Here is a 13,120-nt window from a genome sequence, read left to right on the forward strand (position 1 = left end):
TTCTGTCATTTAGCCATGCAATCACCCTTTCATATGCAGTCACTCTGCACATTTCTTCTAATAGTTCTCTCTAAGTAAGAACCAACAGTTCTTTCCAGTGTCTCAAAACGCCCATTTTTGCCAACGACAACAACGCTGTCGCCACACATCTTCAGGTGTGCCGGGGAACAGACAGTGGTTGGCTGACGTTCTGGGGTAGAGCGATTCTAGTAGCTAGTGGCTGTGCCAAATTCAGTTTTTACTTCAGCAGAGACAGAAAAGGATTCCAGTAAGTCAAGTAGGGACAGTTCCATAGGACATCGACATAATCATTGCCTGGGCCCCTGCATTTTCAGCAATTCAATAGGTTACTTAGTTTTGCTCTTCATACTTGTGCCAGTGACCAAAGCCATTGAAGCAGGACCTTAAAGTAACCTTATTTAAGTATGGCCTCTCTTAGGTAGGCGTCATGGTCCATCATTTGGTCCTTCCACTCTTCATTGGGGAATTCAGTATGAAGGCATTCCTCCCACCACCTGCACATCATAGGCAAAACTTTAATGGATAATAAACTCCGTATTAGGGTTGAGTAAAGTCCACAAATACCTTCTCCAAAGTCTTTCCACGTCATCAGATAATGTAACAAAGGTATAATTGGCAGTGTGAGTGGTGTAGTCCCTAATGCTGATTTAATACAGGAGGAGAGTTTAATGTATCTCCAGTTCTGAGAACGTGCAAGGTCAAATTACTCATATAGTAAGCGACTCTCAGTGAGGAGAGCATCAAGACTATTTAGCCCCTTGAAATTTGAGTATCTTGAATTTTTCCTTCTAAAGGAAGAAATTCCAAGGAAATAAATCTAAAATATAGCACAGGACTCTGCCCTTTTTCGTCACTAGGAAATAGGAGAAACAATATCCAGATCAGAAATACAAGGCCGTTTTTGCCAAAAGAGAATGAACTTTCTGCAGCAAAATAGACAAATGCTCCTTCGAATCAGCTCTGCAGTGGGTGGGTGGAAGATTTGAAAGAGTAGAAAGTAATGGTAGAGCATAACCTCACTGAACTATTTGTAGGACCCACCCATCTGATGTTATCGCATACTACCCCTGGAAAAAATGGATGATTCTTCCTTGCACAGAGCGGGTAATCAGCTGCTAATGGCAAACAAAAGTGGTCTAGTGTATGCTGACAAAGGGACAGGGGTCTGCAAGGCATGCTGTCCATCTAGGTCTAGACGTTGTCTGCTGGATCCAAGACCCCTGAAGGACTGGGGTGCCTGTTGGTCTGGTGGTTGGCATTTGCGCTGCCTGTACGCAAAATCCTGGCAATGCCTCAAAAGGAGCCAATCTAGCTGTTTTGTCATAAGAATGAACTGGGGCAGGTTATGTTGGAACTGTTCCAGCACTTAACTTCAGTTGAGGTCAAAGTGCATTTGGTTCAACTTGGAAAGCACAATAGATCTGTATCTTCCTTCATCGTGAGTGGCATCAACATAGCAGAACTAGTGTGGATCATGGTGCCAGATGTGAAGTTGGTTCCAGAGACAGAGATGGACCTGAAATGGGCTCAGGAGGCACACATTGCACCGAGGACAGATCCACCAGCGGTAACCCTACTAGAGCTCTCTGCAGATCTGTGGAGTCGGAAGTGTGCCAAAGATTTGCAACATGACTTCTTTGAAAACCTAATTCGGTTTCCATGTCTCCCACTACCCCAGAAGTTCAGGATGCATTGATATTGCCTCCTCGGCAAGGGACTGGAAGTGGAACCGGCAGGCACCTTGATGTCCCCACAACTTCGCAGAAGGAAAGTGGCGAGGCTGGGACAAGTCCCACTTGGCCTTCTTACGCTTGTTAGACTTAACACAAAGAGCTAGAGTAGACACCCCTTAGTGAGGGAAGACACTCTTGGGCTCACACCCCCACTACCTCCAGGTTTAGCAAACCAGCCTGCACCACCTAATCCTAAAGGGAAGAGGGGCCCCAGCCCAGGCGTCGACATGGACGCATTAGATAAGTTAAAGAGGTCTTTCATGGCCCAGAGACTTCCGTCTGATTTAGATGCTCAAGCACCCAGACCTTCAGGAATTCCCTCCACCTCAATCTAACACTCCTCCCTGCCCGGGCACTCCCCATCTGTTTCGAATGGGGACCAGGATGTGGGGTCCCGCCGTTGGCACCCCTCTTCCCAGGCTCCTACCTCTGAGTCCCCAGCTAATGATACCCACCAGGAGACATCTGATATGCTTGAACCCAAGCTGCTGCTGCATCCCTGTTCAGCTGAGTGGAACCTGGTTGACAAAGTTGCGACTTATGTCCCAGGGCGGCTCCGCAAGCCGTTGGATAAGGAGGTCCACAACTGCCTATGAACCAAATGCCCCTGCCTGTCTCTGGGTGATAAGGCAGCGATGAGTCTTGAGGCCGAGGAGCGCATGGTCACTTTCCTGGAAAAAGTTATGCGCAATCCCAAGAAAGGGATAGACAGGTCCTAGTGGGCTTGCCATGACAAGCTTCTGGATGTTTCAGGCCCGCTCACCCGTATCCTGGATATGGCGGAAGATGCCAAAGCATCTGACACCCTTGTCTCCCCGGACATAATATCAAGCTGGGCCCACGGAGGTCTTATCTTTCTGGGGAACACAAACTGCGGCATACCAAAGGAAAGGCAACGTTCACTCCTCATAGAAGTAGACCCCAAACCGGGGGACCTAGCCACAAACAGGGCTCCATTGCCCAAGGAGATTTGTTTGGTGACCTGTTTGTCTGTGAGCTGGGCAAGTTTATGCACACCTTTAGTTCAGTGGACAAAGCACAGACGTCCATTAGGTGCATCTTTACGCCCTGGGTTTTCTCTGGGGCTGCCCAAAGCAGGTGGCGCTTGGTCGGCCGCTCGCATCCTCCAGCACCCAGCAGAGGCTACGGTCAGAAGCTAGGACAATACCAGGATGTGCCCAAATTCGGATCCTTCTATCCTACCATACCCTACCCCCAGGCATAGGGGATCAAGAGGTGGCCACAGAGGTGGTGGCATCCACAGTTCCTCTCAAGGTGAGTGCAGAGCCATCTTTCCATCACCAGTTGGGGGGCCAGGGTATGGATGTTTCTTCCCAGATGAGTCACTCACCCCTGCTGCATGGGTGCACCAAACTGAGGAGGGGTTCCACATCATGTTTTTCGGCTCACCTATCCAAAGGAAGCCTCCTTTCCCACTAGTCTTCTTGGCAGCAAACATGGTACTGGTAGAGTCAGAATTGCTGCACAATGGCACGAATGTAGAGCCTTCTCCCCATCTGGTGGGGTTTCTCTGCAATATATTCCTCGTGGACAAAAGGGGCGGCGGCCAGCAGCCGGCCATCAACTTGAAGGAGTTCATTGAGTGGTTGGTATACTGCCACTTCAAGATGGAAGGGATCCATCTTCTACGGGACCTCCTTCAACTCAATGACTGGATGGTACGTCTCAACTTCAAGGATGCCTGCTTAACTGTTCCAATTTTTCCCCTCATCATTGGTTCCTCCAATTCCAAAGATTGGGACAGACGTTTGAGTTCACGACCCTTCCATTTGGCCTTTTGTCCACCCCCTGGTGCTTTACAAAGGTAATGCGGCTATGGTGGAATTCACAGGGCGTCTGCCTCATGTCTGCCTAGACGGCCACCTTCCGATGGATCAGTGCCCTCAGGCCCTGTTGTCACACCTACAGATGGCGGTCTCCCTCTTGGATCCCTCGGTCTCATCATCAACGGCCCAAAGTCAGTCCTTACTCCGTTCCAATCGCTAGTGTACTTGGGCCTAGTGGTGGACTCGGTTCAGGCCACACTCAGCCTCCCTCCCTAAAGGTGACCAAGATCAGACACGAGTCGCTCTGGATGGTGGTCAGACCGTTGACTTCCCTACAACAGAATGTAAGGGTAGTAGGCCTGCTGTCATAGTCGATCCAAGCCATTTTCCTGGGCCCTCTCCACTATCTGGCCCTGCAATGCCTCAAAGCTGTCCATCTCCAGAGGTCTCCCTGACAGCCAAGGCACGCAAGGATATTCAGTGTTGACTTGACCACATGGAGGCATGGAATGACCAGGCGATATTTGGATCCCTCCCCAACAGTCATAGATTCCAATGCCAGGGCTCGTGATGGGGAGCGACTTTAGGGGACTTCTCCACCGGAGGACAATGGTTATCTCAAGAAAAATCTATGCACATCAATTACCTCAAACTCCTATCGGGCTCGTTCGCGGTCAAGTGCTGGATCAAAACCCAGGTAAAATGCTGTGTCCTGCTAAAAATGGACAATGTTGCAGCAGTAAACTACGTAAACCTCTTAGGGCACTCGCTCCAGAGCTCTCTCGGATCTGGCCAGGTCCTTTTCAGAATACTGCCCCGTGAACCAGGATTCGGTGGCGGCAGAACACCAACCAGGGAAATCCAACCAAATCACCGACTGGCACTCCAGACATTTGAGAGACACCAGTCTGACAGCTCCACCCATTACTTTTCCAAGCTCTTCAGGCCATCTGGGGCCCATTCTCGGTGGATCTCTTTGCATCGTGCCTGGATCACCAACTTCCCAGGTACTTCAGCTGAAGCCCCGGTCCTGAGGCGATATAAAGCCCTTTGTTCATTACATTCTATGTAAACGGAGTTGGATTACACTATTAGTATTACAAGTATCTAGTGTTGCCTTATGAGTATATTCTATTCATACACATTTCAAGAAATACTGGTATAGTATTAGACACCCAGTACTGTTTATTATAACACTGAGCTATGAGCTTTGTTATTCTACTTCTTTCCTAAGCCCTGCTCTGCATTATGCAATTCAATCTGCCTTAAAAACTCCTGCAATATCAGGGTAAGGAAAAATGAAAACGTTCTATTGCACAGTCTTAGTTCCAAAGAACAGGAAATTTTGAGGCCACTACCAGCAATAGTACTGGATTTGAATTTGAGGAGACCATGCAAAGATATGCAAAGATCTGAAAGAAAGGTTCACACCCAATATTAGTGTTACCCTGAAGATGAAATGATTGGAGGACAATTAATGGTCAACACAAATTTCAAAAGAATTCAGGAACAATTAGACCAGTAAGACATCTAAAGTTAGTGAAGAATAAGCTCCTTAGTTTAAAGAAGGTAATGAAGACAAGGTGGATAGAAGGAGTAATGAAGTACACAGTATTGCCACCAATTATGTAAAAAGTGATAGCGGCAGAGAGAGGAAAAACTGTCATGCTAACACAGTGCAAGTTTGGGTTATGTTGCCAAAGGTCCGAGGAATGTGAAACAAACTTCCACACCTAAGGAAATACGGTTATGTGAGCGATTTAGAAATCGAAAGTGGAAAAACCAAAGACATGAGTTTAGTCACCAGAAGTGTTAACCGCATAACTGATGAGCGTGATCCTGCCTCCCCAACCCAGCCCTGTGCTGAGTACTGGGGAACCAAGGTATGAATCTGAAGGTAATGGCTGATTCAGGGTCATCCTACCCTATAATTACCAAATAATTTTGTGATAAGAACATTAGTCAAGTGGTGAGTGAGCTGCGAAAACCAGATGTCAAGCAGTGTCCTTTGACAGTAACACCATTAATTTTAAAGATTAATTTACAGCTTAAGTATTTTCACATGCAGATTAGCTTGGATCAAGATATATGTTGCTATTAAATGTTTATGTGTGCTTAGTTGGCGCTTGAATCCTCGTGCCTTGAAACAAGCGTTAACAGAAGATGATAAATCTAGGAATTAAATCATCCAATAATTAGCATTTGTATTCAATAATGGGTTAGGTAAACTTGTTGGGTTCCAACATAAAACTTTCTTACATGAACATGGCAAACCAGTAAAACAAAAATTGAGGGTTGTTCCCATTTGTGTGAGAGTAGAGTCATATATATCAAATGGCAGGCAGAAAAAGATATTAGGGAAAACGTGGAATTGTCACAGTAAGTTTTTCTCATTGTATTGACTAAGGAAAAGGGTTGTAATTTATTTACATTTATGTGTAGATTTAAAAGCTATTAAAATGTATATTTTGATTGCCAACCATCCACTGGCAAACGTAAATGAATTCACTCCATTATTAATGAATGGTGTTACCTTTCTTTCAAAATTTAATTTAAAACCTGCTTATCAGGTGGACATGACAAGAATCCAGATTCTTAACTACATTCATCACTCCTTTCGGGTTATTCTGTTTTAGATGTATGCCATTGAGGCTTGTGATCATTTCATTTGTATTTCAGAGAACTATGTTCTACATATTTTTAAAGGCATAGTTGGGCCACTGTATTTCCCCAAAATGCATTATACCCAAGGAAGAGGTACACTGTATGCCCTAGCTGTTGATTACCAGAAATAAAGTGGTACAATTAAAGGTCTGTGTGGACACTACAATAAATCCAGGAGAGACTTTGTAAACAAAATAAAGCTCTGCTATTACTATTGCATAATGATCAGGAATGTGTTTGGCATGAACAGCAACAATCTGTTTTCAACAAAATGAAATCTGCATCCTCTCTGAAACCTTTCTGCACTGTGAAAATCTGTGCAATAACCGTAGATGCCAGTGCGCATAGCTTAAGTGCTGTACTGTCCCAAGTTACACACCAACACATAAATAATGGTAACAGAATGACATTGAGGACTCTGTCTTCGACTAAACACAGGCAATCTGTGGTAAAAAAAAAAAAAAAAAAGGTACTTTCTTGTGCTTAGGCCATCAATCACTTTAGGTATTATGTGTGCAGACCAATTTTATTTTGTAAATTAACCACAAACTTCTTGAAAACATCTGTCAAACGGTGGCGGATAGCCACTTATCCCAAAGCACTCTTGTGTTCCAAGCTTCAAGATGGCAACATCAAATTTACATTTATTCTGGAAAGAAATAGTATTGCTGACCGCTTGTCATGTGTAACTTCTGATGCACACAAATATTATGAAGCTGGCAAAGATGATTAGATTGATGCATTATCTGCCACCCATGATGTGGGTGACTAGTCGTTTAGGGAAATTACTGAAGAAGAATGAATTGAAGCTGCCAATAATGTCTATTTTAATACAAATAAACCACTTGGTTGATAATGCTGAATTTTCTTTAAGATCTTTGCAAGGACTTATTTTGTGTTTCAGCCATATTGCTCATGAACTCAAAAGGTGACTTGTGATTTTGAGATAAGTTTATCCCTCCAAAGGACATAAGGTCAATCTTAAACAAAAGTCCACATCAGGGACACATGGGCGTGTCAGCACTGAAGAATTTGTGAAGCACCAATTTTTGGTGGCCTGGTTTGGACAAGTATGATGATAACTGGGTGAGACTGTGTGATATAGATACATCTAGTGTCAAAAATACCCTTACTTTCCCTCAACCCAAGTCACCTGTTTAATAGTCAAAAATGGCATTGCAAAAACTAATATTAGATATTGTTGATTACCTCAGAACTCTTTCACTGCTATGGTTATTCATCAACTATCATTTTATGTGGCCGGAAATAACATTTGTCATGCATACTACCATTAAGATTATCTTTGAGTTTCTTTCTGTGGTACTTTGTAAAGGTTTTTTCTAGGTCCTCAATAAAGAACAATAGTGTACATCTGAACTCAGCAGAAATTAATGAACTCCTCGAAAAAATATGGTAAAATGCATATAAACAGTGCTTTATATGGCCCACATTCCAAGGGTCAACTTGAAAGTTTTAATTGATACCTAAAGGGCAGCATCAAAATTGCAGTACTGACTAATTATGTGTGAACCAACACCACAAACGGCAGGCTCTAGGCAGACAGGATTAGCCTTCTTGCAACTATGGGAGTTAGCTCATTCTTTTTACCAAGAGGAAGGCATCCGATTTCTCAAATTAGCGCCTTGTGGCGGGTAAACAGTGGATTGACAAAGACTCAAGTTCTTGTTGTCTTTAAAACACTGAAAAACGAGTTCAAAATAAGCAAGAACAATAAAAAATAAGCATGATTAACGTTACAAAAATAACACTTCAAAAGTAAAAGCACATGATTTGTTCAGAATAAAAATATGTGGTTATGATTTCAAAGTATGCTCCAATTTTACCTATCCTTTGAAAGTCAACAAACTGAACAAGGGCAGTGCAGTAACCTAATAAGGCAAGTGGTGGAATATGAGAACAGTGGCTAAATGGAAAGGGTGTAATAATCAGAGTAAAATGTTGGAGGCTTTCCAAAGACAACAATTTATCACTTGGTCAAAACTGGAAATCAAAATGACAGCAATGAAGAGTTGGTTACTGAAAAGATGGAGAATTCTCTGAATGTTTTAGTCCATTTCTCACCAAACTTTAATGAGGAGTACACTACTGATAGTCAAGAATCAACCTAAAATTCAAAAACAATCTTGGAGAGGGACTCATATGTAACCTTTCCAGTTTCTTTACTTTCATTCTTTGTTAATTTTTAGGCTTTTTTTCTTAGCTGTCAAAAAAAGGGTAGGATGTTTTAATTTGAAATGTATCTTTATAGTTGTACTCCTATGTAGTCTTGTAAGAAAGAGTGAGTCACATTAGAGGGTATGCCTATTGTCCCTACCACTGCCTGTCCCTTCTTAGAGTGTTCTATCTGCAGCTGTGTTCAACATACTAAATGACAGATGGATCTTAAGGGAATAAGGTGCCTGGTTATATGCTACATGCAATAAACCTGTTTCCTAGACCATTACAGTGTCTTCCTTTAAACATCTTGCTGGGAAAGAAAAAGCACAGAACAGCAGACAGGCAACCCCAAAGTGATCTAGACTTCCCATGGCACACTAGCACACAACCTTATCCCAGTGGCCAGCGCAGACTACTTTAGGCAGAGGCATCCTAGTGGCCAAGGTTCCTTTACCCACTTTCAGATGGAAGATCAGAGGCATTCAGTTGATAGCACTGACCTGGCCCACGTGGAGTTGGAGTGTCCAAGAACTGCGATGTTGGCCCGGAAATTTCTTCTCTGACAGATGATCTTTTCTTTATACCAGGTGAAGTGGATGCTGAAAATGCTGAAATCGGCACACCAAATCCCCCTCGCTGAACCTGGGTCAATGAGGATCGTCTAAACTGACCTTCTAAAATACCAACACTACTGGTGCAAAAGTGTGCGGTATAGTACAATGAACAATGGATATTTCCTCCTAAGGATTAAAGCAAACCAAGTAATGGGAGAGCACCTTCAGCATGAAAAGTTACTGTCTGTCATATTGGGGTGAAATTACCATTGGTGGTCCTTCAAGGACGACTTGTTCAAAACCTCTTCCTGTATGCTTAACACACCTGGCAGGTGTGCTCCGAGACCACTGCCACAAGTGGAGGACCTATGAACAGAGGTTCCGGGTCTACCCTTCAACCTGTTTTAAATAGTGGTTCAGTGTGGTGTTGTCCAGTAGAACATTCATTACTTATCACTCGACCTGTAACAGAAGAACAACGTTGGAATCATAGTGGATGGCTTTGAACTTCAGTACAATAATGTTCTAGCACTGTTCTGCCATCAACCAGAGGCTGTGAGAAGACATCTTTTGAGGATGACTTCTGCATCTTAGGGAGGAAGCATTTGTCGCCAGTCATCTGCATCAAGGGGAGGGGGGGTGCAAAACAGCCTACTGATAGGAAGTGATGGAAAATATCCTCAGCAGAAAGGCAGCATTTCTAGAGGAAACACTGAAGAGCTCTCATTCTCCCCAAGCAAGCAGAATACACAATGCATTACTGCTCAAACAGTGGAGTCCTTCAAAACAGACATTCACTCCAGTCTGAAACAGGGGAGTCCTATCCCAAAAATCCAAGATCCTCTGGGGCAGAGTAATGGCCAGCATACCAAATATGTCTGCGCAGCTCAGATGAAAAGGCTGCATCTGGAAGAAGTGGGGCCTCTGATGGCAGACAGAAATATCCAGCCAATGAAGAACTGCCAGAGTATGTGCCACCTGGAGAGAGCTCAGCAAGCTGTTAACCAGAAAGCTATTCAAGTATGGAAATACATGAAAAGCAGACATCACTACCTAATATTTTGGTTAAGATCTGATGATTTGTTTTGGGACCAAAATGCAGGACCTCAGTACTGCGATCCACTACAAACAACAGGTAGCCTCTTAGAGCTGGCTGGATTGGGATGTGAAAGTAGACATCCTATAGGTCTGAAGATAGCATCTTGTCTGTTGATGGATTATAAGGGACTGGACTTAGGGACAACCATTTGAACGAGTACTGAGTGAGGACAAGATTTAGAATGCTCAGTTCCAGAATGGCCTCTTGCTCCATGACTGTGGTATGGTTTGATGAACAAGTTTAAGTAGATGAGGAACATTCTGGAAAAGTGGCCAAGAAGGGCAGTACATATCCCTTGCAAATTAGATGGATCACCCTATGATCAGCTGTAATGGTCCTGCAATTATCTGCAAAAGTGGGGATCCTCCCCTCAACCGAAATCTGATGAGTGGGAAGGTCAAACTAAATAAGTTTTGTAGCTGCAAAACCGACAGAAGATGTTTATCTATACAACCTGTATATAAAACATAAAGAAGTGAAACGCATGCCTCTAAAGATAAGATTGACAACAGGAAAAGCTGCTTTGTATTTCCAATAACTACTATGCCCCCGACCGATCTGTAGCAAACTTAAAAAAAAAACATTAAGTGAGCCCTTTCCCTGATTCTAGATTGGATGTAGTCATTTTCAGCAGCAGAGAGCCATCATCACCACTAGGTGAATTTGTTCAAAGTCCTGGACAGCATCTCATGGCCTGCCGACACATGGAATATCAGTTGCATGTAAGGTGCCAAACGTGCCAGTGACAATTGGTCTGTCCAAGACTGCCACACCACACAGTTAAGGGGTATTGAGGACGGAGCCAAAAAATAAGGCCTCAAGCCTCTGAGACAATGCAGTAATATCTAAATAGCTATTATCATTCTCTTACAAAAGGTTTATGTATGAAAAGTATATAATAAATACACTTTTATTGCAAAATATGAAAAACTGGGAGTGTGTTCTGGTTGTAGGAGGCAGGATGGGGATACACAACTATCTAGAAAACTCGCTCTTCAGATGATGGCTTCTTAAGCTGTCTGACTCTCAACACTCCTTATTTGAATGAGAATGGCTCATTGTAGGGAGAAGTGAGACACACCTGCCTGTTGTCCCTTTCTTTGGAGAGGGCACACTACCAATTCCTCTAGGGGCTTAGAGATATATACCCAGGTGTGTTACCTGAGGAGTAGGGTTTACAAGATTGCATTAAATCTTACAAGGAATTGCATGCCCTAACTTGTTAATACATTTTACTCAATAATGCAGGATTTGACACAAGCTGTGCGGAAAGACCATTGATCATCAGAAGCTGATTTATATTTTGAAGAGTCCTATGGGTTTCAAATGGAAAGTTCTCAACTCAAAAATTGGATGCCAAACATTTACCTAAAATTTAACCCAGACAAGACAGAACTCATTCTCTTTGGCCATCCCAATGAATCCACAATGTAACAACTAGTTATCAGAACTGTACTTTGCTGACTTCCCTCCACGCGACCCTTGAAGTCTCTGGGCATCTGCCTAGACTCCACCTCTCCATTTCATCACACATTAATGAAACAATACATTCAGCAAGAACAACTCTCCTCTCCTTAATACACTTGCTTCAACCTAAAGATGTTCACTTAGTCTTCAAAAGTCAAGAAATGCAACCACATCATGTCTACTTTACATTGGCTTCCAGTCAAAGCCAGAATTAAAACAGAATGTATCTGTATCACATTCAAATCTATTCACATGCAAAAATCCGCCTGCTTGAAGCTGCAGTAAAAATCTAAAGGGGCCGGGGTAGGTGATAGGGGACCTAAAATCCTCAGGAGAAAAATGAGATCTTCAGACTTCCAAGAAGTTCAAATCACACTCAGCTGCCATCCAGTCCTCCTTTGGTGCAGCTCCCTCTTTCTGGAACTCCCTATCCGAAGACTACTGTCGTCTTAATGGCCATCTTCAATTCCACAATAACGTAAAAATCTACCAGTTTAAACTCTATCTTGACATACAATCCTCTTTGCCTTCCTGTTCCCCACTACTCTATTTTACCTGGACCGAAACACTGGCTTTTTACATCACCCTTACCCCCCACTGGTTTCTTTCCTATTTCTTCCCTCGAACATAACATCCGCTCTTACTTTGATGGTGAGTTTAATGGAAGTTGTAATGTACTGATCCTTGACTCCCATTTTATTTTAAAGAGATTTTGGTCACCGCAGCTCTGGCGGATCCAAATTTCTACTCATTATTCCTTATGTGAAGCACACTTGTGGTTATCTTGTGTAGAGGTAAGCTGTAGAAAATGTGAAATGAATAAATAATGGACACCTACAGAGGTGTTATTGACAGAGCTGCTGCAAAGTGACACCATGTGATGACTTCTGAGAAGCATTACTTGGAATTGAGGGGACTTCACATTTATTCCCTTTCCATCCAACCCTTCCCCATCTTTTTTATGCCTCTTCAAATACTAAGATGCCAAGTGATGTTGATTTCATGAATAGGGCACATGTAACTCAGGGCACTTAGTAGTGCTGGACATACAAATTAGAGCTCTGACCAGTAAAAGGGTCTACACTCTGTGCCTATTTACCATATCAATATTCTAAGGCACATATTCAGTTACCTGGGGGAGGAGTCTCAGAGAGCTTATGAATTGCACAGCCAAGCAAGAATCATTCTCAACAACTTTCTCCCAATCCTCACATTTAACACACACAGTAGTGGCAAAATCCCAACTTGGAAGGTCAGAGTGAGTGTAATATTTTCAGTGGGGCCCAGATTCCTCCTTTCCCACTGAAAATATACAAGATCTTAACCTCAGGTGTAGGTGTGGGTGAATATCTACAAGTATAGACCAAAATATCTATTTACTCAGAACAGAACTGGATCAAAAAATCTAGTTACGTAGCACAGAGCATTCTGGGACATAAGATGAAGTATTTATGAACAGCATAAAATAACCTACCATGTATACAAAGGGTCCAGGAAGGCATGGTTGGGGCTGTGAGAAAGTCGCAGAAGATGCATTTGAAGTTCCGAAAATTCCAGATAGTCCTCACTATCAGACAACTTTATGGACAAAGCACTGAAATGCAAACAACATTGACA

At 43.1% G+C, this 13,120-nt stretch overlaps 1 protein-coding gene across 3 annotated transcripts in view; it reads right to left on the reverse strand.

Annotated features, from left to right (window-relative positions):
• The window catches only part of DISP1 (dispatched RND transporter family member 1), a 499,375-nt gene that overhangs the window by 279,544 nt on the left and 206,711 nt on the right, over window positions 1-13,120 (reverse strand). For all 3 annotated transcript variants that reach the window (XM_069233843.1, XM_069233844.1, XM_069233842.1), the window contains exon 4: window positions 12,978-13,097. The gene's annotated coding sequence lies outside the window, so the exon portion shown is untranslated. The remainder of the gene's footprint in view (window positions 1-12,977; window positions 13,098-13,120) is intronic.

The sequence above is a fragment of the Pleurodeles waltl genome, chromosome 5 (genome assembly GCF_031143425.1).
Source record: "Pleurodeles waltl isolate 20211129_DDA chromosome 5, aPleWal1.hap1.20221129, whole genome shotgun sequence".
Lineage (NCBI taxonomy): Eukaryota > Metazoa > Chordata > Amphibia > Caudata > Salamandridae > Pleurodeles > Pleurodeles waltl.